This window comes from Lissotriton helveticus, chromosome 11 (assembly GCF_964261635.1).
Source record: "Lissotriton helveticus chromosome 11, aLisHel1.1, whole genome shotgun sequence".
Lineage (NCBI taxonomy): Eukaryota > Metazoa > Chordata > Amphibia > Caudata > Salamandridae > Lissotriton > Lissotriton helveticus.
The window spans coordinates 633,954,163-633,981,688 of NC_136072.1; positions in this window are offsets into that span (position 1 = coordinate 633,954,163).

Genomic DNA, 27,526 nt, shown 5'->3' on the forward strand with positions numbered 1-27,526 from the left:
GGTACAGATGTTCTAGACTTTATGCTTGTTGATATTCATCACCCAAACAACAAGAGCATGCACTTACTGGGTCGCCATTAATTTAAATCTTAAACCTGTTTTTGATTTTGGTGTGGCCTGTAAGAATGTTACTTTCTGCCTGAACTCATGTGATCCAGAAATAAATATTTTACAGAGGCAGGCTTTGGGTCAGCTCGTTTCTGCCATTGTGGTCAGCCTTTTACTGTTCAGTACTTGTGTGCCTTTGGTCATAGAGAACTGTGAACCTTTGTTTGTGTGTCATCCCCTTTCGGCCATTATTGTTTTGGTGTTCATCGTAGGATCAGCCTAAAGAGAAGCTTACTTAGAGGGGGCAATGGTCAGTTCCTTCAGCTGTTGAGTTTTTTTTAAGGTAGCACTCAAGCAGTAGATCGTCACAGCCCAATGTACAACAGGCCTGAGTCTCGATTCCTCTTGGATAAACCTGGTGGAAGTAATGATTGTCTGCATTTTATGTGTGACTGTCATCGTGATGAGGGGCATGCTTGCTTTCAAATGTTCAGGGTTGGACTGCTCTTCGAAAGCCTTTCTATTATGTGAGACCAGGAGGTGAAGTGATGTATGGGGACCCATAGACGTCATACTATCTCATTGCAGCTGCACACTCAACAAATAGGTAGGAGCCCAGGAGTAAATACGCTGTAGAAGGGAGAAGGCTCAGAACAATGGCACAGAACAAGGCAGAACTTGATGTATATTAGCTGTGACCTTCAACATATTACAGTTGAAACTGTGTGTATATCACAGTTCCTCATCATGCCAGAGATTACATACTGTGCAATTTCATGTGAAGTTTTGTCTTTCTTTTCTTCTGATTTCAAAATACATGTGATTGTATCATATACACCCTGTGCTTTAGTTTATTTGCCTTTACCCTGTCCGTTTTTGATGTGCAAGAACTGGTATTGTATAAGGAAATGAAGCTTTGTTCAGCAGCCAAGATCTGCTACACTATTTGTTTCTGCCTTTCTCTCCCCTTCACCCATTCCAGCCGTTTTACAGTGAATTTCAATTGCTTTTACTGTAGGTTAAGATCTTAGCGGCCTATTAGGATGGCAGGCTGACCTGAGTCTGCCCGCCATCCTCGCAGTGTTGGGACCGGCCGCCAGACATGCAGTGGTCCCGCACCGTGAATTAGGATGCGACCGCCACCCTGGCGGTCGCATTCTGCATTTTAACATTGTGGCGGGTGCTGCTTAACACCCACCACCCCGGGGGCCCGCAACAGGCCCCCAAAGCTAATCCCCGCCAGCCTTTCCATGGCGGCATCACTGCCATGGAAAGGCCTATATGCAACCCACATTGTAATACGTCTGGCGGTGCCTGCTAGGCACTGCCACCATGTTTCTGGCCCAGCACCATCCGACCGACAATCAGACGATTGCAGACTGGTGGAAAAGAGGCAGATGGACTTTGTGTCTGCCGCGATACCCCTCCGCCATCATAATATGGCAGGGGTATTTCACGTTACGATGGCGTAACGGTCATCTCTGCCAGCTCGGTGGTGGCGATCATTATGTCATCATATTGAGCCCCTAAGTTCCTAACCTAACTCTAACCCCACTTTAAACGTTAACTTTTTGAATCAATGTGTTTTTTCTTATCATAATCTAACTCTGCCCAGCACCCAACCCTGTGTGTGCAGGATCTCAGTGCTGCGCCTAACGTTTGTCCCCAAAAATGTTACTATTTTGAAATTAGGGAGCTGTTAAGTGATTAAGAAGATGGGCAGGGTGAGTAACAATATGTGGAATAGGATTTCTGTAACTTATGTAGATGTCTCTCTCTTTAAGTATGTTAGTCCCTGCAAACTACATTATGCCTCAAATGATCAAGAATCCCTATTGTTCCTCACATGTTTAATCCACAGGATGAATATTTACATTTACATCTCAATGCCCTGCTTTACTTCAGACTGCTCCTCAAGAAAAGCTTTAAATTCAGCAGTTCTTATTTAAAAAAATGTAATTCAAGAGTGTCTCACATTTGTCCTGAGTACAAAATGCTAGCACTCTAGTTGTTCATTACCACTCTTCCCGTCCGACATTGGTCAGGAGCAGTAACCCACCGACCTGCTGTCGTGGGTTACGGACCTGCTTTTTTTGGGCTTTGGGGGTCCTTGTGGGACCCCCTGAGTAGGCCTAGGGGGTCAGGGTGCTTCTACCCTGCCCCCTTTTTGAGTTTTACACGTTTGTTTTCCTGCTTCCTGGTGCCTCAGTCTACCTAGGCACAAGATGGATGCCAACAATTTCTGTTTTGGAGTGTTGACAGACAGTAGCAGCCAATCAGCATGCAGTTCGCGCACGCGAAGGTACACGTACCGTATGCGCACCCCGCGATTTTCGGAATTTTCTTTTTTTTGGGGGGGGGCCTTGGGGGTCCTTGTGGGACCCCCTGAACAGGCCTAGGGGGTCAGGGTGCTTCTACCCTGCCCCCTTTTTGAGTTCTACACGTTTGTTTTCCTGCTTCCTTCTGCCTCATTCTACCGAGGCACAAGATGGATGCCAACAATTTCTGTTTTGGAGTGTTGACAGACAGTGGTAGCCAATCAGCATGCAGCTCGCGCACGCAAAGGTACGCGTACCGTACGCGTACCGCACAAGTACGGTGCGCGCACAGTGCGCGCTTATAGATATATATATTTTTTCTCTTTTGATTTTCTCAGGAACTACTGGAGGGATTTACACCAGGTTGCGAATCAGACTCTACCAGTGAGTGCAACTGTGGGGAAAGTGTTGGATAGTGGAGGGGTAAAAATTACTATTCCCATTCCAATTACTGCAAAATTAGGGAAAGTGTTAGATAGCAGAGGTGTACAAATTACTACTCCCACTCCAATGAGTGCAACAGTAGGGAAAGTGTTGGATAGCAGAGAGGTAAAAATTATTATTCCCACTCCGGTGAGTACAACAGTAGGGAAAGTGTTGGATAGCGGAGGGATGAAAATTACTATTCCCACTCCAGTTAATGCAACAGTAGTGAAAGTGTTGGATAGCGGAGGGGTAACATTTACTAAACGCCACTCCAGTGATTGCAACAGTAGGGAAAGTGTTGGATAGCGGAGGTGAACATTTTACTATTCACACTCCAGTGAGTGCAACAGTATGGAAAGTATTGGATGACGGAGGGGTAAAAATTACTATTCCCACACCAGTGAGTGCAACAGTAGGGAATGTGTTGGATAGCGCAAATGTAAAAATTACTATTCCCAGCCCAGTGAGTGCAGCAGTAGGGAAAGTGTTGGATAGCGGAGGGGTACAAATTATTATTCCCACTCCAGTGAATGCAACAGTAGGGAAATTGTTGGATAGCGTAGGGGTTTAAATTACTATTCCCACTCCAGTGAGTGCAACAGTAGGGAACGTGTTCGATAGCGGAGGGGTACAAATTACTATTTAGACTCCAGTGAGTGCAACAGTAGGGAAAGTGTTGGATAGCAGAGGGGTAAAAATGATTATTCCCACTGAAGTAAATACAGTATATAAAACAAACAAATTATCAGCTACAGTACAAAAAATGTTAAAATCAAAAAAAGAAAACATATATAAAAATAACAAAAATTACTATAGATAGAAACATATTATAATTGTAAAATAATCTAAAAAATGACCCGCAAACATTATTTTATAAATATATGAAAAATAATTTTCAAAAAAATAACTATATTTAATAGAAATTAATTATAATCAAAAACATTAATTGTTACATAAAATTAATATTTTTTATTTTCAACAGTAGGGAAAATGTTGGATAGCATAGGGATAAAAATTATGGAAAGTGTTTGATAGCGGAGGGGAAAAAATTACTATTCCCACACCAGTAAGTGCAACTGTAGGGAAAGTGTTGGATAGCGGAGGGGTAAAAATGACTATTCCCATTCCAATTACTGCAAAATTAGGGAAAGTGTTAGATAGCAGAGGGGTACAAATTATTACTCCCACTCCAGTGAGTGCAACAGTAGGGAAAATGTTGGATAGCAGAGAGGTCAAATGTACTATTCCCACTCCAGTGAGTACAACAGTAGGGAAAGTGTTAGATAGCGGAGGGGGAAAAATTACTATTCCCACTCCAGTTAATGCAACAGTAGGGAAAGTGCTGGATAGCGAAGGGGGGGGGGAAATTTACTAAAGCCCACTCCAGTGAGTGCAACAGTAGGGAAAGTGTTGGATAGCGGAGGTGAACATTTTACTATTCAGACTCCAGTGAGTGCAACAGTAGGGGAAATATTGGATGACGGAGGGGAAAAAATTACTATTCCCACAACAGTGAGTGCAACAGTAAGGAAAGTGTTGGATAGTGCAAATGTAAAAATTACAATTCCCACCCCAGTGAGTGCAGTAGTAGGGAAAGTGTTGGATAGCAGAGGGGTACAAATTACTATTCACACTCCAGTGAGTGCAACAGTAGGGAAATTGTTGGATAGCGGAGGGGTACTAATTAATATTCCCACTGAAGTAAATACAACATAAAAACAAACATATTATGAGCTACAGTACAAAAAAAGTTAAAATCAAAAAAGAATACATATATAAAAATAACAAATATTACAGAAGATAGAAACATTGTATTGGTAAAATAATCTAAAAAAATGACGTGCAAACATTAATTTATAAAAATATTAAAAATAATTTTCAAACAAATAACTATATTTAATAGAAATTAATTATAATAAAAACATTCATTGTTACATAAGATTTATTTTTGTTATTTCCTACCCTATAACACCACACAATTTCCAACACACATCTCAATTTTTTTAAAAAAAAGCGTAACTCCATAATTAACATAATGAACTATCAAAGAAAAAAATATTATTAATTAAAAAAGAAATTAAAACAGTTAGAAATAATGTACTCACCAAACATTACCCCTATAAAACCAAACTACACACACAAAATAAAAGTAAATAATTATCATAAATATTTATCAATTAATGAATGAATAATAATGAGCAACTAATTATTAATTATTAAAACCTAAAATACGTTCCACCCTCTACCCCAATAAATACAACACACACCTCAAAAATCATTACACAATTTCCATAACTAATTATACATTATTAAATAATTAACAATTAACAATACCTTAAAAAAATAATTTACTTCCCACCTTTACCACAATAAACGCCACAACTCACATCTCAAGTTAATTAAGCAATTGCCATATTACATTTTTTATTAATTAATTACCATTATTTAATTATTAATTAATTTTAAATGAATTACTTCCCATCCTATTCCCCTATAAACTCCACCATCCATTTCTGAAAAAATTACACAATTAACATAATTAATTACCAATTAATGTATTAATTATTATTAATTAACAAACAACTGGTAAAAAATTATTAATACAGTAATTCTAAAAATTAACATTATAAATTATAAATTAAATAAATATTAATGTATACAAATTATTATATGTATTAAAATTAAATTACTTCCCAACCTATTCCACTATAAACCCACAACCAGCTCCTACAAAAAAAATACAATTATCTTAATTACCAATTAATTAATAATAATTAACAACTAATTAATGATTGATCAATTAATAATAAATTAATCCCCACAATTAATATTGTAAAATCTAAATTAAATAAATAGTAATTCATACAAAAAATGACATCCTTTAATATAATTAAATTACTTCTCACCCTGTTCCATTATAAACCCACAACCCACTCCTAAACAAATTAGCACAATTAACATTATTACCAATTATTTAATTCATACAAATTAACAACCAATTAATAATTAATTAATAATAAATTAATTCCCACAATTGACACTATACGATCTAAATTAAATAAATACTAATAAGTAATAACATCTACTTCCGTCCTCCCACTGGTTTGATTTGACTGCAAACCCAAAATAATCAATTCTGCTGATAATTGTGCCTGGATCCCCAGACTAGCATTTAAAAAATATTCAACATCAGAAATGAATTGACTTAATTTTGGACAAAAAAACCCCATATGAGCGGGGGCGGAGCTTGCAAGCAACCACGATGGCGGCTTCAACCCAGAGCTCCTGCCGGTGATTTCCAATAATCCTTAATAATCCTGATTCAGAGGTGCCGATGACACGGTAGTCTGCTGTCCCAAGCAACCTTGAGCATGGGGCTGCAAGAAAAGTTGCTCAAACGCGCTACACTCTGCCGCCCACACGACATTCGGAGGAGTTGCTGGAGAGACGTGGCAGGCCCAGAAGCAGCGGATTTGCGTGCTGCCTGATCTGGTCTGCGTCGCCGTACGTGCGGCTGTGGAGTGGTAAAGGTGTCCGGAGCGGAGCGAAGACTGCCGGGGGCCCGCGCTGCTGCCGGGTGAGGGAGAGGTGCCACTGCTTGGGCGTGTGACCCGGGGCCCCCCTGCCCCCATCGAGTGTTGCTGTCCATAGCGGCGATTGACGGAGAGAGGTGGAGTGACCAACGCGGGAGCCAGAACTGCAACGTCCTGCCGGAATCGGGAGCACACAGTCACCGGAGTGGAGAGGCGACTTTGCTGCCTGAGAGATGGCATGTGCGGCGGCACCCCTGTGGACGGCGGAGGATCGGAAGCTCAAGGAGACCGGGTTGTGGCGCCCTTTGGCCTGCTGATCTGCTGCGACGCACCAGGTAGATAGGCATACCGGGTAGGTTCAGAGCAGAGCAGGCAAGTCTGGGGGTAAGCGCTGTTCGCCTGCCCCGGCTGGATTTCTTTTTTAACCATTCTTCATTGCTGATTGTTGACGCCTGCTCGGACACAAGGAGGGGGAGATACCAGAGACAGTTAACGCAATAGCAGCATCCCCCCTGCAGGCCCAGGTCTTTGGGCGGTGCACACTGGAGAGTAGACACACCACAGCGAGAGCGCCCAGTGGAGTGGCAGGGAAGGCAGCCCACGAGTGCTCAAACGGATGCCCTGGGGTCCCCCCTCTTTCTAGTGGCGGCAGGGGAGAGCTCTGGAAACTGGTGCGGCGAGTGATAACGCACCGGGCGCTGGTGATCGGCTCCCCCTCACACGGGCAGCGAGCGGGAGCACGCCGACGGGAGTGTTATGGGGCACCACAGCCACAGCACCAACATGGGCCGGGGTGACAAGACCCAGACTAAGCTCTCCTTCCAGCAGCAACGCTCGCAATCGCAGGATGGTGCACATGGCAGGCAGAGGGCCCGCGCCAAGGAGGAGTACCCTGCAGAGGAACAGGACCTGAAGGCCATGCTTCAAGCCATGGAAAAAGGTATTCAAGGCAGCATCTCTACGCTAGGCTCCAAGATAGACTCGCTCACATATCGGATGGACAGGATGGTGGAAAGGATAGACAAGCACGCGGAGAGGCTGGATATGGATGAAAGACGGATCTCGGAAGTGGAGAAAGCGCAGATGGAGCGAGATGCGGGCCATAAGAAGATCGAACAGCAGATGCAGGCCCTCCAAGATAAGCCTGAGGATTTAGAAGCGCGGGCCCGGCGCTACAATCTCCGGATCACGGGCTTACCGGAGATGACCCAGACTGGGAACATGGAACGCTTAGTTGAGTCCCACCTTACCACGCTGTTGGGAGCGGAGACCTTCTCTCAAATGTTTGTAGTAGAGAGGGAGCACAGATCCTTGGGACCGCGTCCGCGTCCGGGTGCCCCTCCCCGCCCGATAATTGCCAAATTGCTCAACTACAGGGACCGGGACGCTGCCCTGAGACAAGATCGAGCCAAAAAATCACTCCAATACGAGGGGTCGGAGATTTTGTTGTACCCGGACATCACTGCTAGAGTGTAGGAGGCGCGCAAATGCTTTGCTCCACACAAAAAACAGCTCATAGACATGGGTTTGGACTACGCAGTGCTATACCCGGCCAAACTCAGGGTGAATCGGCAGGGGCAGTCCCACATTTTCACAGACCCTCGGGCCCTGCAGCAAACCCTCAAGACGTGGGCGAAGGAGCGGCGCGGGAACAACTCGGCAAGGGAAAACGCTGGCGGAGATAGGAGCCCCTTAGACGAGCAGGAATGACACTTCCGGCGGTACTGATGATGCGCAGCTGTTGGTCTTGGGAACTTGCTGCTAACAACGGACATGCTGCATTGGCCTGGCTGACCTGGGTCCTGTTTGTGAGGGGGTCTCTCAGGATGCGCTTCTGGCTCTGCAAACTTCGGATCATGGAAGTCTGGACTATAATAGAGTGGGCGGCTTTGCAGCCCCACTGAGAGCGCACAGATGTGATTTGAGGAGACTAGCTAGAGGGACAGCGACACTGCGGATCGGCTGATGTGCTTCAAGGGAGCTGGTTGTCAGGTATCCGGTGTGCTTGGATACTGTTCAGGCCACTGACACTTTATTTCGGGGTGACTGTTGACATTGTATGTTTATTATCTCTGGCACGCACAATTGATCACCGAGGGCGAAGGGTGCTGTGCCTACTGCGGAGCGCAATACAGGCTCCGATACCTGGCGATATGGCAACCTCGGCCCGGCGCGCAATGCACCTTTCTGACTTGACCGAGTCTTTACTGTTTGGGGGGAGTAAAGGGGAGGGTGGGGTGGAGACGGGAACTGTAAGGCCAGGTTGGGGGAGGTCTTCTGTGGAGGGGGGCAGGGATGTATGACGGTCCTTATGAGGTTGTCAGAGGGCCTAGCATAGTTATTGATGTTGGTGGGGTGGGGCAAATCACAGCAGGGGATGGAGTGGGAGGGAGGAGACAGTTGATCTAACACAGATTGAGTCCATAGGTCAGGTACACTACAGGGGATCATGAGTTTCCACAATAGGCATATCTTCTCCAGATGACTAGCCAACCCAGGGAGCAGGAGCGCGCACAGACGGCCAACATACGCACCCTCACCTGGAACGTTAGGGAACTAAATGATTGCCACAAGCTGAGGAAAGTATTGAGCTATTTAAAAAGACAAAGAGTAGATATAGCGCTGCTACAGGAGACTCATTTGCCACTCTCGAGCAGGATGCTCCGCAGTAGGGGTCTGCAGGGCAACATAGCTGTAGCAGGATTCAAGACACACGACAGAGGCGTCATCACATGGGTAAACCCGGGGTCGAAAATTATACTGCAGACACTGAGGACTGACCCAGAGGGCAGATACGTCCTAGCACACTGTAAGGGTAAGGGACTGGAGTTATTAGTGGTGAACGTCTATGGCCCAAACTATGACGCACCGGAATTCTATGCATCGCTGGCTGAGGTGATTGGCTCCTATGACACATCCCAAATAATTTGGGGCGGGGACTTTAACCTGACGCTTAACCCGGCAATAGACAGATCTGCGGGCCCACCTCGGAGGCCCTCTGCCGCGGCACAAATGTTAACTCCTAGACTACTCAATTAGGCCAATGTTTTCTTAAAGACCGATACTCATGCTATTATTTTGAAACATTCACTGTGTGAAAACTACATATGACGAAAGTTCAAAAAGTTATATTCAACTCAAAAAAGCCGGTGTCTGATGGCCTTCAGAAAACTAGAGTGTTTTGACATAGCTATGCCCCTTATGTAGACTTCAAATGCTTGTGTAAAAATAACAGGGAGATACCCCAAAAGTAATCACTAAAGGGACAGGGTGAAAGACAAAGAAATTACAAAAGAGTCCCTATAATATTGTAAAGATAGAAGGGCTGACTGTTATGTCCTAGACCAAGTACTACTCAATTAGGCCAATGTTTTCTCAAAGACCAATACTCATGCTATTATTTTGAAAAATTCACTGTGTGAAAACTACATATGATGAAAGTTCAAAAAGTTATTACAACTCAAAAAGTGAAAAATGAATTAAAAAACATGTTTAATTAATTTAAAATAATACAATAAAATCAATCATATTCTCCCATCAGATCATAACGTCCGTCCTCCCAGATTGGGTTACAATCTAATCTCAACTATTTAAAAAGTCGACGCAGCGTTTCGGTGATCTCTTCAATGATTCCACCTACCTCAGGACCAAAAATAGTTTCAGCAAATCTAAGTTTAAAAAATTTTTACATCAGTTTTTACCACACAGAAGATTGCACAGTATATCACATCAATATTTTAACTACATGGGTAATGTTTTATCCTGTTACTATATTCTATTCATTAGTACCTAAACACAAGCATTTTTCATTTAGTTTGTTATTCTTATCAGCCTTATCACCACTTGGTCCAACAAATCATTGCTAAATGCCCTGATATCTACTCCTCTAGACTTTTGTTTTATTACATTTTTCAGTGCTATCAACATACTTCTATTCTTTTGATAAGTCATACGTTTAACATTCCTTATTGATCATTAATTGGAAATTCTGTTTCATAAGGATTGTCGCTAGGATTTATCTAATCTAAAATGTAATTATCTGTCTATCAATCTGATCACAGATACCTTTTAGGTATCAGCATGCCTACTTATGGACATACCGTACAGTTTTAGTGCAACAACTTCAACTGTATCAGGTAGGGAAAATGTATTGCTTCACCCGACATTCAATTGTCAAAGGCTTAATCAATTGGCCTAAAAACAAAAGTAAATTTTTTAGATTCTATTCCTTTTGTTATTAATATTTACTCAAGGATATAGAGATATTACATTCTTTACCTGGATTTTAGCAACATATAAGCGAAAACCATTTGTTTTGGAGTTCAGCAGGAACCACTGCTTTAATATATCAATTAGAAATGATTAAAAGGCCGCTGTGAACAGTGCTTGGTGTTGTTTCTATACAGAAAAACAAACAAACACAGGGCGAGGGCTTACTTATTTGGCCAACACATATGCTATTGGTGTCGTATTTTGCGCTAATTCGAAGGATTGTGCGCTTACCTCAGCATACAGTGCGTTGTGGACAGGCTTCTTATTTTGAATTTAAATTTAAAATGGGCCGGTATTTTTCAATTCACCATGAGTTCTTTTCGTTGTTGGTCCCTTCCTCGCAACCTGTATACCAATTAAAGCCAAAAGTCGCTCATTTTTCTAGTGTTATGCATATTTTTTTAAAACAAACAAATACGTGCAGTAATTAATATTTATACTTATATGAAAACTAGGCAGCCATGTCGGTTTTATCATTATCAAATCGTTGTGCCAGACTGGGTATATCTCGACTTCTCGGTACCGTATTTTTATCTAAATCTTATTTCGGTCATCTTGAAAGTCTACATTAATTAGTTTGTAGACTGTCCAAATATAGTTCCCTTAGTACGATTATCATTTATTCAGAAACAATATCCATGATATCATCAGATACTTAAACCGCTCGTGGGCTATATTTTGTTTTCCTTCCCTCTATATGTGAACTTAATGTTTTAGGCACAAAGCGAAAAGCAAAAGATTTTCTTCTTTTTATAGAGACATTTTTAAGTAAACTAGATCACAAGTAAACCTAAAAAGCTAAAAGCTTTAACACATCGCTAAGTGGCATTGTGTCTCTTACCGTAGCAAGTCGGCTATTGTCCCTCCTGCTCCCGCGGGCTTGCAAAATGAATGTTTGGGCCTCGTGGGTGAGTCCTACATTTATGTTTGTTGATAATAAAAATAGGACTACCGGGACAAGACTAAGGGCTCCATTAGGATATCGGGCGGATTGCCTCCGCCAGGGTGGCGGTGGCCACCGCCACCCTGGCGGAGGCAATCCGCCCAACAACCACTCTCGTTTTCCCCTCCGCCTGATTAGGATGGCGGAGGGGACAATGGCGGACGGAAAGACCGTCTGCCGCTTTACCGCCGCGGTCGCCCTGCGATCGCGGCGGTAATAGATTTATATGGTGGTGGTGTCCAATGGTTCCGCCAGCCATTTTACAATGGCAATAAGTAGAGACCTTTCCCTGCAGGGCCCCCAGCTTGCCACCACTGTCGGGGGGGACATGGGGGGTACCTATGGTACCCCCCCACATTTGCATATGCAAAGCGGCAGGCACCGCACGGTGCCTGCCGCTTTGCATATGCAAATGCAAAAAGTGGCGGGCACATCCTAATTCCCCCCACGGGACCCCCGCCCTTATGGCGGGCGGTCCCGTTCTACGATAGGGTGGCGGGCATCCTAATGGAGCCCTAAGTGTGGTAGGCACAAATAACGGACTGTCACAACACATCGAGAAATCGTAAAGTTTTTACTCCACACATTGAATTGAATATAGAATAATCAATTTTTAACAGTTGATAATACATATTTTATTCAAATTCCGGAAGAAACCAAAAAATACAATATCCGGAACATTTATCGAAATGCTATCTAAAATACCCTCTGATTAACCACATCGCATAGAATAACCATATGTCCATAAGTAGGCATGCTGATACCTAAGAGGTATCTGTGATCAAATTGATAGACAGATAATTACGTTTTAGATTAGATAAATCCTAGCGACAATCCTCATGAAACCGAATTTCTAATAAATGATCAATAAGGAATGTTAGCCTTGTGACTTATCTAAAGAATAGAAGTATGTTGATAGCACTTAAAAATGTAATAAAACAAAAGTCTAGAGGAGTAGACATCAGGGCATTTAGCAATGAACTGTTGGACCAAGTGGTGATAAGGCTGATAAGAATAACAAACTAAATAAAAAATGCTTGTGTTTAGGTACTAATGAATAGAATATAGTAACAGGATAAAACATTACCCATGTAGTTAAAATATTGATGTGATATACTGTGTAATCTTCTGTGTAGAAAAAAACTGATGTAAATTTTTTTTAAACTTAGATTTGCTGAAACTATTTTTGGTCCTGAGGAAGGTGGAATCATTGAAGAGATCACCGAAACGCTGCGTCGACTTTTTAAATAGTTGAGATTAGATTGAAACCCAATCTGGGAGGAAGGACGTCATGATCTGATGGGAGAATATGATTGATGTTATTGTATTATTTTAAATTAATTAAACATGTTTTTTAATTCATTTTTCACTTTTTGAGTTGTAAATAACTTTTTGAACTTTCATCATATGTAGTTTTCACACAGTGAATGTTTCAAAATAATAGCATGAGTATTGGTCTTTGAGAAAACATTGGCCTAATTGAGTAGTACTTGGTCTAGGACATAACAGTCAGCCCTTCTATCTTTACAATATTATAGGGACTCTTTTGTAATTTCTTTGTCTTTCACCCTGTCCCTTTAGTGATTACTTTTGGGGTATCTCCCTGTTATTTTTACACAAGCATTTGAAGTCTACATAAGGGGCATAGCTATGTCAAAACACTCTAGTTTTCTGAAGGCCATCAGACACCGGCTATCAGATTTAGAAAGCCGGCTGCAGACCCTTGAGCAACGGCAACTATGCCGCTCAGATGATGCTACGGAGGTGGAAATAAAATCCCTCATAGCAGAGTACGATGAAGAAGCCGACAGGGAGGTACAACACTTGGGCAAATACGCCACCGCCCGCACTTACGGTGAGGGAGAAAGACCTGGCTCTGTTCTGGCGAATATCCTGAAGGGCAGGAGGGGGAAGCCGCTGGTCACGGAGCTGAAGGTCGCAGATGGACGGCTAGCGACCGACGAGGCTGATATAGCCAACATATTTCGAGCCTACTACTCGAACTTGTACGCCTCGAAGAGTGGTGATTTGTCAGCTGAAATTCTAGATTATCTGGAGCATATAAAGCTCCCGTTCCTCACTAATGCACAAAGGGAGTTCCTCATGTTCCCTATACAAAGAGATGAGATTAGGGAGGCATTGGCCACCATGCGCTCGGGCAGCGCCCCAGGTATAGATGGCCTGACAGTTGACTTTTATAAAACGTTCCAAGAACAATTGCTACCGCATCTCTCAACTTTGCATACAGGGCAGCATGCCGAGCTCCATGAGGGAGGCGATGCTTGTCACCATCCTTAAACCTGATAAGGAACAGGATGAGTGCGGATCATACAGGCCGTTATCGCTGCTCAATGTAGACACTAAGATATACGCCAAAGTACTAGCGGTGAGACTTGCATTGCTTGTCCCTGAACTAGTGGCCCCTGAGCAGGCAGGATTTATCCCCAGCAGGAATATGACATATAATATTAGAACTGTGCTAGGGACCATCCAACATGTCAAGCAGGACATAGCTGCCGTGGCAGTATTCCTAGACATGGAAAAGGCTTTCGATTTGGTGGAATGGCCGTTTCTACTACAGGTTTTACAGAGAATGGGGCTGGGGGAGCCTTTCCTGCAAATGATTGCAGCTCTCTACAAGGGGCCCTCTGCTAGAGTGCGGGTTGGTAATGCGAACTCGCAACCCTTTTTCATCGGCAGGGGGACTCGTCAAGGGTGCCCCCTTTCCCCGTTGCTGTATGCTCTAGCGGCAGAACTGCTAGCCTGCGCTCTGAGAGAGTACCATAGTCAGAAGGGCATACGATTTGCAACTTACAAAATAGTAGTGTAAATGTATGCTGATGATACGCTGCTTTACGTTCATGACCCAGCTTCTAACCTATCCCTGCTGCTAAGAGAGGTGGTTCACTTTGGTGCACTCTCGGGCCTCAAGGTGAATTGGGCAAAATCGATTGTCTTCCCTCTCACACCTGGGACCAGGCAGTTAGGGATGGAGTACCCGCTTCAGTGGTTGGAAGACCCAATCAAGTACCTCAGAATAGGACTCCATACGGGCCCTGAGCTGCTCCTCAGCCAAAACTACTGGAGGGCAGTCAGCAGGCTGGAGGACGATGTAGAACTCTGGAACAAGCTGCCACTTACTCTGCTGGGCCGCATAGCCATAATGAAAATGGTGATCCTGCCACAGTTCCTCTTCCTGTTCAATGCCATTCCAATGGTACTATCAAAGGCCTTTTTCCAACGCCTTACAAGTCTCATGATTAGGTTAGCGTGGGCGGGAAAACAACCCAGGGCTAAATGGTCTCTCCTCATACTGCCCTACAGCATGGGAGGCCTGAGCGTCCCACACCTTGAACTCTACTACAGAGTAGCACAAGCATCGCACCTGCACACTTGGGTGTATGGCGACAGGATGATTCCGCATGTCCGCATGGAGCAACTGTTTGTGCACCCGCTGCCACTCCCAGCCACGATCTGCCTGCCTTTGGACCGCAGAACGGGACTACTGGATTCCATATCTCCCACCAATCATGCCTGGCACTCGCTGCTACAGAGGCAGGGAGGCGTGATGCTCTACTCACCAGATATGCCCCTGGAATGGATATTATGGCTGCCGCCCTTGGGAGAGAAGGGAGTCATCAGGGAGGTGACGAATCTCGGCTTACTAAGAGCAGGACACCTATTCCAGGATGGAGTAGTCAAAACCTGTGATCAAGTGGGAGGCGACCGCAGAGACATATCTATGCTGCAATGTTTTCAATTTCACAGGGTACGTAGTGCCCTTTCGGAGCTGCTGGGCGTGGACATGGCAGAGCCGCCAGAAGTCCTTGAACTGACCTATGTCATTAAGGCCAAAGAGCCCCGCAAACTCCTCACTAATCTCTATAGAATAGCTAGGTCCCATGGAGAGCACCAGCTAATGAAAGCGAGAGTGTCATGGCAAAGGGATCTGCAGACTACTCTAGACGATGGTGTTTGGCAATACTGGTGTGAAAGCACAAAGCGGATCTCACTCAACGGACGGCATAGGTTAATCCACTTCAAATTCTTGCAGAGGGTTTACTACACCCCGGAAAGACTCCATAGGTACGGCCTACGGCAAACGGCAGACTGCGAACGGTGCAACACGGCCAACGTTGATTTTATGCACTTGGCGTGGAACTGCCCGGGTATCCAGGCATTCTGGTGTGACATATTTTTGGAAATGAGCAGAATCCTGGAGGGAGACATGCCTCCGGAACCTGACTTGGCACTCATAGGCAATTCCAAACGGCTACCAGTTGCGATCCGTAGGCTCACGGATATGGGGATGCTAATGGCCAAGAGAGCAGTGGCACACTGTTGGATGAGAGGCCCGCTTCCTACCAAAACTAGATGGGCGCGGGACATGTTATACTGTAGTACCCAGGCGGAGCATTATAGTGAATTACTGCCCCCTAAGAGCCGCCCTAAAAACTTTTGGGCTCTGTACCTAACGTACCGTAGGGGAACGGAGCAGGATGGGAACTCAGCCCCGGAGACAGGGACCCCTAGTCTGCAGCCAGACAACGACATGGAGCCGATGCCTCAGACAGTGGGGCTGGAGGGACGCACACAAGACCCAGAGACCAACTCACAGGTCTAGGTGGCGGGAGTGTGGGGGATGAGCAGCGGATAGGGGACGAGGCGACAGCGCGTGCATCCTGCTCATGCTGAGACACTGATACTGAGACTGAAACTCTGGCTCTGGTAGCCCGGTGGTGGGGCTGGCATGGCTCCTGCGTAATTCTGAAGGTATGCGTGGATATGTAACTTGATATGGACTCTTTGTGCATGTAAACCTTTACTATACACTGTGAATGCAATGATGGCGGGGTGGGGGGAGGGTCTATTCTTGGGTTGGAGTTGTTGTTTGTTAAGTAAGGATACGCACATGCCTGACCTTGAATGAAGCCTTAGAGTTGGGAGGCGGGAGGAGGGAGCCATGCTGTTGGGGTATAGAATGATACTAAACCAGTTAGCTGTAACATGTCTTTTCGTAAAAGTTTGCTAGCTGATCCGTCTACTCCCTCGTGAGATACGCCGCCGGACCCCCGGGTTGTCGGCTGAAGAGCTGTGTTAACATAGGACATATGGCAGTTACATGTGAATAACGCGGCCGGCCCTTGAGGTTGTAGGCTCAGCGCTGTGTCTCTGAAGTTAGTGCCAATAAATAAATTTTAAAAAAAACATATGAGCGGCATCTGCAGCAATGGCCCCACACCGGTTACATTCATCCCCTTTAATAGAATTCCATTTTGCAAGTTTTGCCGGAGTATAGTATAAATCAAAGATGGCAATAAAATGTTGGCTTTTCATGGGGCCGTTAAATAAGACTTTCATCGATAATTCAATTGCTCTAGTCAAATCAATTCTATCCACTCCTAGTTTCCTTTTCCATTTATCCCCCCTAACAGACAAATCATCCTCTAAGTTTTTTAACAAAAGCTGATAAATTGGACCGATTTTCGATTTGGCCCTTATTGCTTCTAATAACCCAACTTTCTCAATAGCTATTTGATTTTGCGAATTGTTTAGATCCAAAAAACTTCGTAATTGAAGATATTTAAAAAAAAAAAAGTGGGAGGACGGAAGCAGAGCAAGGTTTTCTATGTATCTGTATGTCAATCTTTCGGTTATGTATAACAACTCAATGGCTAGATCTAGAACCACCAGTATTTAATAACTGCCAATCCAGATTACTTTTGACATTTCATTTGGAGACCGCAGTATACAAATCAAAAGGTGTTAGAAGAAAGCAATTTGGTTGGAAACTGTGGTCTCCTTTGTCTAAGTGGATTTGAAGTTATGAATTATTGTGCTGTTGCTCCAAATCATATATGATTTAATGTACTGTCTTAATTAAGTTATATTTTCTGTATAATCTGATTGTGAAGATGTACATTGCTGCTTGGTGACATGAAATAAAATAAAAAATAAAAAAAAAGTAATAAAATCTAATTAAATTATTATAATTAAATTACTTCCCTTCCTATTCCCCTATAAACACACAGCCCACTATAGAACTAAATGCTGAATGTAATTAACATAAAATTCATCTGTACTAAAAATGTTACACATATATTAAAAACAAAAGCAATACATATACAAAAAATAGATCACATACTTTCAAAATACATACCAAAATACATAACACTAATTTAAACATCGATATTTTAAACAATATTTTTGCAAACGATAATACTGACTTTGATGTTTTCAAAAACGATATTTCTCACCTTAAAGTCGATATTCTTGACCACAATGTTCTTGCTGTCGATATTACTGTATCTGATATTTCCAACTCGATATTTGTGTAGGTCGATATTTAAAACTCGATATTCTGACTGTGCACCCAGTTGATCACCAGGGAGGTAACTGCTGCTGTTGTTGGAAGTATATATTTCACTCTACATGTAAGAATGTTTTACTGTCATTGATGAGGAAGATAATTGAGAAATCACATGTGTCCTGATTTTAGCTTTCCAGAGCGCTAACCATAATTTAAGACAAAAAGAAACCCCTCATTTTTGTGTTCATTTACTAAAGTACCTCCCATAGGAAATGCTTTCAGTCTTACACCAATGATTCCATCAAGATGGCATCTAGGTGTGCCACACTTGTGACAAACACAGAATTTTAGAATCATAGTTGTTCATTATAACACTATGTGGAAGCTGCAGCAGAACACTGAGGATTTCTCCGATAAACTGCTACTAGTGTTTGAAGTCCATGTTTTACTCAAAATTGTAGAATTGTTTCTGTCCTTGATGAGGAAGATATTTGAGAATTTAAAGAAAATGACTCCTCATTTTAGTTTTCTGGAGAATTAACTACAATTTCTATGACAGAATGTACTCCCTAATTTTGTTAATTTCTAAAGGAAATGCTTTCAATCTTACAGCTTTGATTCCATCAAGTTTGCAATCAGGTGTACCACACTTTCGTGATAAATACAGAATGTTAGGGCTCTAGTTCATTAGAACAGTGTGGCAAAGCTGCAGTAGAACACAGGATAGTCAATTGAGAGGCTGGGGCTGCTGTTGAGGGTAAATGCTTTACTCAGTATATCAGACTCTTTTCTTATAGGAATGAGAAAGACAGTGTCATGTTTGCTTCTGAAGCACTTTCATGACATCTTCGAGATAATCATGAGAGAAACTGCTTTTCCTCCCAAACATTGTTCATCAAACCCAGAGGAGGATCCCAGGGTAGCATCACATATTACAATTCCTAGAATTAGCATGACACCTTCAACACATGATTTGTATTGTGACTAAACTATGTGATAAATCTTCATATGTGTTCCTTTTTTAGACACTCAAAAACATACTTTTACTACAAAGCACTTCAATGTGGCAATGTGCTGAGTCCTCTAATGTCAGCCTCAACACATTGACCATGTTGTGACCAGCCAATAAAGGAGGGGTCCTTTAGGGGCACCCAGCATGCCTCTGTGGGTCAATTTATGCACACCGTACCCCCTTATATGTTTTGAATTCATTTTCAGACAACTGGGACCAGGTCCATGAATCCTGTAATGTCTCCCAATCAGAGAGTATTGGGACATCAATGATCCGACTATCAATAACTTTTTCTGAAGGTTAACCCCTAATATCCCACCTGTGCACTTCTTTACACACACATTTCTCAAGCTCTACTGAACAGATTTACACCTAATCATGAAAAGCACAGTTTCTGATTAAAGTTCTAACTTTGAACCATATTTGGTGTAGGACTGTTCAGCCATTTTTTGTCTATCAGAGAGACATCTTTCAGGTGGGAATTAATATTAAAAAAATGTTTTGGGACCCTTTTTTGGCACCTGCTTAAAGGATCAGCACCAAACTTTCTATGAAGGTGGCAAAGGGAATTAACTTTTGAAAAAACTTTTGTGCAGATTCGTTGAACTACGCCAAAGTTATTAAGAAAACATAAAATGGCTTAATTATGAAAATTCTGGCCTAACTGTAATTACTCTGGCGCTAGCGCCTCCTGAGCCATACATTTGGTATCCATATATATGGTATCTTGTAGGTTTTCTGCCCCCACCCATGATGATCCCCCAATCCATCCTCCAGGAGGGACAAAAAGACTGTTCGGCCTGTTCTAGAGTGGGGAAACAATCCAATTACTAGGTGGACAACCCCAGCTTCTTCTTTCCATGAACCTATTTTTTCTAGTGTTAAATAGAGTATCTGGTTACTGTTGAGGGCAGATTGGAGATAAATGCCTCAATCCATCCCACAGTGGCAGAAAGACTACTGCACCTATTTTGTTGCACCTATTCTGAGGTGAGGCACAGCCTGCTGTCTGTGCTGCCACACCCCGTCATTTTTACTTCTCATTTGTCCCTGGTGTCTAGTGGAGTTACTGCCTTCTCAGGATCAGAATACGGTTAAACCCACACAATATACCCCTGGGGGGCAGAAAGACAGATCACCCATTCTGGGGTAGGGGGACAATGCAGTTCCTGGGTTGCCCCCCTACTCTTTCTTTTGTTCTAATAGAACATTTCCACTGACTAGTGTGTTTTCTGTCTACTAGGAGGGCATGATGGGGGGTAATTAACCTCAGTCAACTGGGGGGGCAGGAGGGCTTTTGTGCTCAGGGGGTGGGCTGGGGAGGCCCATGATCTGAGGGATCAGTCTACCTCCCTCCTAAAAAACCTCTGAAATTCCCTAGTGTCAGTTCATGTTTTTTCACCCTGCCTGGAAGCGTACGACTTCTACTCCACCCCCAGGGGTCGAAAGACTGTATGGGGCAAGGGCTTCTCCTGATACCTGGCGCAGTTGTTCACAACACATTTCTATTTATATGTCATCCCCAGTGTCTAGTGGACTTTCTGTCTCCACAATATCTGGGGGCTGCCCTCCACCATTTTTCTATTGTGCCTTAATGTTCCTTTGTGCCTTGTGCACTTTCTACATACATTGAAGCCATAGTGGGGGTAAACACCCTTTATCTGCCCCCTGGTGGGGCCGAAATACTGTAGTGACTGGGGAAGGGTGGAGCAGTAGTCACTACCTGAAGGGGGGGGGGTGCACTCGGATTCTCCCATTTCCATCAATACCTATCCCATTGAAATTGATGGTTGGAGCTGAGATATGCTCCTAAGCATTGATGCAGGTGTAAGGGAAAATAGAAGATTAGCTCAATTTATTTTCACTTTCAGCTTGATGACAACAGTGCACCATGTGCGCTGATCATCATTTTAAAAACAAAAACAGACTTGGGCTGCTGGGGAAGCTCCTCACAGAATCTGGACCTGAAATCAATTAAGGAGAATCCCTCTGATGCCAGCACCAAAGGTATTCCCTGCCCTGGGTATTTTGAGTTGATCTCCATGTCAACAGCACCCAGCAAGGAGTGCTGTTGATGTGAGGTTAACGTAATTAGATCCCAAGCATTTAAAATGTGCATTGTTGTCATTAGGTCACTGCTACTACAAAGCACCGAAACAATGAAAGAATGTTAACCAATAAGTAGGATATCTGGTTTTAGGTTTAAACCTATAATAACTGATAAAACCCCACTGAAAGGAAAATAGCCATCACCGGTGTAAACATATAAACACTGAAAAAACTCTTTCACAACGACTAAGTGCCATTCAAAGAAAGGAAAAGATGAGTGAAAGAGTCATTTTTTTTTCTTCCTTAAGGGGCCAATACAATCTAACTTTATTATACAAGGCAGCAGCAAGAAAGACTGGGTTAACAATATTCTGCTTGAGTTTTGGTGGTTAGGGATGTTACTAAAACATTTTCTCTTCTTCCTTCTGCTTTTTTTCAGTTTTGTGGTCTTTGGTCTAAATATGCAGTGTTTAGAAGCATGTTTTAGGTCTAATTTAGTTATTTTATAAACTGTAGATAATCGGGATATATTAAAATTATATTTGATATTTTGGGTACATTTGATTTCATTGATAGGTAAAATGCCTGGTTTCATAAGAATCTTTCCTATTATGGACCATCACATTTACCCACAGACAGAGAATGGGTGAAATCCTTTGATACATCAGCCCCCTTTTCTAGCGAGTCAGTATTGAATGTAAGTGAAATGCCAAATACCCCATGCTTTAAACATTCAGTGCAAGATGTAGTGACAAGTATATGTGAATAGAATGTTGTCACCAAGCATCTAAGATAGTGGTAAAAACATGACACCAGACGTTTTGGTAAACATGGATCACAGTGGCACTTGTTTTTTTTTTTATTTTTATTAAAATTGAAATCATGTGAACAAACCAAAATATTTCCATTAAATTCATCCAATTAATTATTTTTACACAGTCAGTTTCATTACATATTAAATAACTCGTATAAATTACAAAGCGCATCGTGTTGAATCCGTACATATCATGAAAAAGACATAAATATAGACAGTTTCCTGCCGCTAAAACGGCAAAAATTTTAACGAGGTTCTTGATAATATGCCCTTTAGTTTTTCAGGAGTCATTTTAGAAGAATGCTTTTTCTGCAGGAGTGTGTTTTGAAAGCCTTAACTTGCACTAGCAAACTAGAACTGGGCAGCTGATTGCCTGGTGTGTTTGTGTTCATTTAGACTCGGTAGGTTGCATGCTGATTGTGTCCTGATTATTCAAAGGAACATGGATGCTTGGAGAAAATGACTAATGGGAGATGGAGTGTAAATCCAGCCTGTGAATTAGATTGCCATTGCAAGAAACAGAAGTATAATCAAAAATAATGACATCATTATGGCAAGCTATGGAAAATAATGTACAGATTTAATTCTGGTGAATTATGGAGTTTGAGCAACGATGTTTCTGCAGTAACAAGAGCCCAAGCGAATTGTAAACTAAAGAGTGGCACTGTTTCCGAGCTCACTACCTGCAATTGACTTCTTTTTTATGCAAAGATGCAAGAAAATACTGGAAGGACCCTGAGAAAAGAAAGTGACATACAGATAAAAATCCAAATGAAACAGGAGTTTTTTTGGATGGTATATCTTGACTTGGTCTTTGTCAAATATATATTTGCAAACCCAAATCAAAATGGGATTGTCAGGGGCTTTAAAGAATCCTGAAACAATTGTTGCTCAAAGTCTGCCACGTGTCTCAATAAACCAGCATTGTTGAGAGATGGCTTTGATTTGTTTTAGTATTATGAACAGGCTTAATCAAAAGCCTGGAATTAATAAGTCAATCTCAGAAATATAGGGCCAAATGTACAAAGCCCTTTTGCAGTTGCGATTAGCAAAATCACAGGATGTGTAACCACTGAAGGGCTTTTCACAATGTAAAAAGAAAACTTTTCGAGTCAGAATATTGTTTCAGGTAAGTAAAAGTGATTGCCTTTATTGGCCATGGGTCCCTTTCAAGAAAAAAAAAAGTTTCCTGTTTTTGGAAAGAAAAGGGACTTGCAATGGAAGCCAATCACATAGGGTCACTATTTTAACCTTCCTTATTAATAGTAATTAGGCAGGTCTTTTTCCAAACCCTTCTAAATGGTCAATTTACGATGCATCCTATTAGTACATAGTTGCATCACAAATTGCATTTACATTTGCAAGCCCCCCCAGTGTGCACATTGCACATCCCTGGATTCCGAATGGGTTCATCAGCCCCTTTATGCCTAGTTGCCTTCACATTGTGTTTTGGGCTTCTATCACGTTACCTCATGGGTAATTTGAATTTGGAGTGCATAGTTGAATGGCAGATGGCAGATGATCTGAAAATTAGAAAGTTACAGCAAGGACCCAGAAAAGGCACCAATAATGAAACCTCAACAAAAAAGCGGCAAAGCAGCTGAATACAAAAATGCAAATAAATCAATTCTGAATGTGTAAAACGCTCTGCCTTTCATGCATGTATGCTGATGGGAAATAATTCCTTTCCAACTCTACCCTATCATTTCGTGGAATGAGAAATAGACTTTTTCATAGTAACGAAAACCTGGATAAGAAGAGGTTGTCATAAACTGATTGCAATTTGAATGGAAAGGCTTGTTTATCTTAGTTTGTTTTTGTTTTCAAATTGGGTGTCATCCTTGTACAGTGGCAGCAATCAAAGCAAAGGGATTTCAGTGATTTTTATTTTTATTTTAAAATATGGAGATGTCTTTGTTTTCTATTAACGGAGAAAGACGTGTATTTATGATGTAGTTCAAATCTTAATAAAGGTAAGAAATACATGCTGTTAAGTTTCTACAGATGAAGGAGTTACACCTTGGAATAAACATGAATCTGTACGCTCATTCTATCGACCTTTTTAAAATGTGTGTACCTTATTCAAATTTTGAGTGTAAACAAATATTTACTGCAGAAAATGCCTTCATGTGTGCCTGTCAGCAGTTCACAAAATGATTCCTGATATGTGTTAATGGTTTTACTCTGTCTAAATCTCCACCATGGCTGTGTAGAATAACACAGCAGTAAACCCCATTCAAGGAGTGGGTGGTAGGCAGAAGAAGACATTGCTGGCCTAATAAGTTTGTGGATGCACACAAGCTTGTGAGTTTGAGTTTTTTCAGACTCTTTCATCAGAGGCCATATTAAGCCCATTGCCTCACCAAACTCGGGGAAGATGAGGAGATGAAGAAAAAGTTGATCTGCAGATCTTCCACTGCTCAGCCTGGCAGTCGAAGAGTAGCAGAGCATCGGCGTTCTTCTAGACATACTGAGTGCATCAAAAACCAAAATGATTGATGGAATGCTTGAATTTGTCTCAGCCACAGGCGATTGCTTGGGCAGCATCCCATTCCATCCTTGTTTGCCCACAATGTCACCTTAATTTGGACCCAGACTTAGGCAAATCAGCATTGACCCTACTACTTCTCATGGGATCAGTCTGGCCCGAACGTCTAGGCCAGATCCTCCCTGAACCGAAATGCAAACAACACAGGACAGTTTTCGTACTTATTATGGGCTCATCAGCCAGGTATAGATTAATGACAGTGGCACGGTGAGCACACACCACACGTGGGCATACCCGTCGCACTTATGGCATCAAAAAACAAAGTGATGGATGGAATGCTTGAACTAATCTGAGCCACTGGTAATCACTCGGATCGTATCCCAATTAATCATTTTAAATCATAATGCCACCTCAGTTTGCACCCAGCCATGTGCAAATCAGCCTGGACCCTGCTCCTCAGGGAAACTGTCCAGCCCAAACTGCCAGGCCAGGTCCTCCCTGAACCAGAATACAAGAACTTAGGACTGGGTTTGCCCTGATAATGGGCTCATCAGCCAGATATAGTTTGATTGCAGTGGCACAGTGAACATTGGATCCATGTCTGGGCATACCTTCACACTTAGAGCACCAAACAATAAAGTAATGGAGGGCATGCTTAAAATAATCTCAGCCACTGTCAATCATTAGGGCTGCATCCCAATCCATTGCTTTTGCCAGCAGTGTCACCTCAGTTTGGACCCAGCCATATACAAATCAGCCTTGACCCTGCTCCTCTTGGGAACAGTCCAGCTCGAACTGGTTCCAGGTTGCTTGTGTTCAAGTTCAGGGAGGACCTGACTTGGTAGGTTGGGCTGGACTGGTATGCTGTGCATGATAACAATGGACTGGGATGTGGCTGAAGTAATTACAAGTTGCTGAAATTAATTCAATCATTCTATCAACCCCTTTTTGTATACTTATAGATACACTGGGCATGTGAAGGTGGATGAGTTCAACATTACATGAACCTCACATGCAAAGTCTGTGTTTGAGACTGTGTTGTCGGCAGTCAGGTGCTGCCAAAAATGGAACTATTTCTTTGTCTAAGGGCAAACCCTCAGTTCACCATGAGTCATGCCTTTTCCAGGGCCAACCTTTCAGATTCCATCTCCTGTTCTCGTTGAGTGTTATGCCTGACACTCAGCTAATAAGAGAACAAGGTGGTTCATACGAAGAACACAGTTTGACATAGTCTTGTATCTCTGCACCATGCATATTTGCCTTCACAGTGGCCTCTCTTCTCCTTCCTCGTCAGTGGCCTCAATACCAGAGCCTGTCATAATATATGGCCTCTGCTATGTCCCGATCCGATATTGTTTAAGGATTCAAAATATCAACTGTCATTACGAATTCTATTTATTTTGTATACAATTCAGCAACAGGTCTTGCTGTTGTAGTTATTCAATACACACTTTTATTTCTATCGTCACATGTGTGTATCATCAGTGGTGGCCAGCACGTATCAGAGGTAGGGGGGCGGGGCAGGGCAAGGGCAGGTGGGGGGAGGATGCGGGGGAAGCAGACAGGAAAAAATAAAATACAAAGTGTACCTTCTTGCCGCTTCCCTGCCCAGTCTCTCTTCCATAGTCGTCCCTCGCTGACCTGTAGAACAGGAAGCACACCCAGGCTCCCAGTCAGCCAATCCACCCCCGCGCCGCACGGCCACCAGCTGCTGCGTGTGCCCCTCTGCTGTGCCCTCTGCCTCGCTGCCTGCCTCGCTGCCGGCTGACCCTGCTGTCGGTCGCTCTGCTCTGTTTTGCCTCCCATTTGTGCTTGTTTTATTTTTCTTAGTCTCTGCCCGTGTCAAGCGTTTTTTACTGTAATTTGTGCTTGTTTTTATCTTTATTTGTTTTAGCCCGTGTTAAGCGTTTCTGACTGTAATTTGTGCTTGTTTTTTAGTCTCTGGCCGTCCTCCGTCCTGTTTCCCGCCTCCCTCGCCGCCCCCGCTTCCCGCCACCACCGCCGACCCCGCCCCTTTTTTCCTTCTGTTCCCTCCCCGCTCCCGCCTCCCAGCTGCTCCGCCCACCCGCGCACTTCGCCTTAAATGGCGACCGTGCGAACGCGCAGCGTTGACGCGCAGCGGGCGCGCCGATTGTGCGCCGAAGGCGCGCCAAAGGTAAGCCCGTCTGTTACCGTCCGCGACCGGATCGCGACCAGCGCCAGGACCCCTGGCCCCCACCGACGGAAGCCGACCCGTCGAACCTACAACGCCGCCGATCTCATCGCACTCAACACCGGCCGCATCCCAGGATGTCATCGAGCCGCCCCGAAGCACACCCACGGACCCTTCAGCTGCCACGCCTGCAAGTTCACCTGCATCCGGACCTTCCCTGCACCCACCAAGCCGAACACCAGCAGCAACCACCTCAAGTGCATCCTGCTCAACACCCGCTCCGTCCACAGACACGCCGTAGAACTCTGGAACCTCCTCGACACCACCGCCCCTGACGTTGCCTTCCTCACCGAGACCTGGATGAACGCCTCCTCAGCCCCAGACATCGCCATCCCAGAGGGCTACAAGATCACCCGGAGGGACTGCACCGCCAACCAGACGGGAGGAGGCATGGCCATCATCCACAGAGACACCATCCGCATCACGACCAACACCGACGACACCCTAACCACCGCTGAACACCTGCACTTCCAGATCCACACCAACCCGAACACCACCCTCAGAGGCACCCTGATCTACCGACCCCCGGGGCCACGCACATGATTCAGCGAGGACATCGCCGACTTCGTCAGCCCGAATGCCCTCCCTTCCGCCGACTACATCCTCCTGGGGGACCTCAACTTCCACCTGGAGAACAACAGCGACCGCAACACCATCAGCCTGCTCGACAACCTCGCCAACCTCGGACTCAAGCAGCTGGTGTCCACCCCCACCCACCTCGCCGGACACTCACTCGACGCCGTCTTCTCATCCAGCAAAGACGTCACCTTCAGCCACGCAACAGGACTCCACTGGACGGACCACAGCTGCGTCCACTTCACCTTCAGAAGAACGACGATCCACCATCACCAGCAACAGGTTGCCCGAAGAAGCTGGAACAAGATCACAGCCGACCAGCTCACTGCTTCCCTGAGCCAGCACCCTCCCGCCAGCTCAGCGAACCCCAGCCAGGCCGCCGACAACCTCACGAAGTGGATCAACAACTGCGCGGACGAACTCGCCCCTCTGAGAACCCCACCCAGCAGACCCTGCAGCAGAAAAACACCATGGTTCACCGACGAACTCAAGAGCTCCAAGAAGAACTGTCGAGCCCTCGAGAAA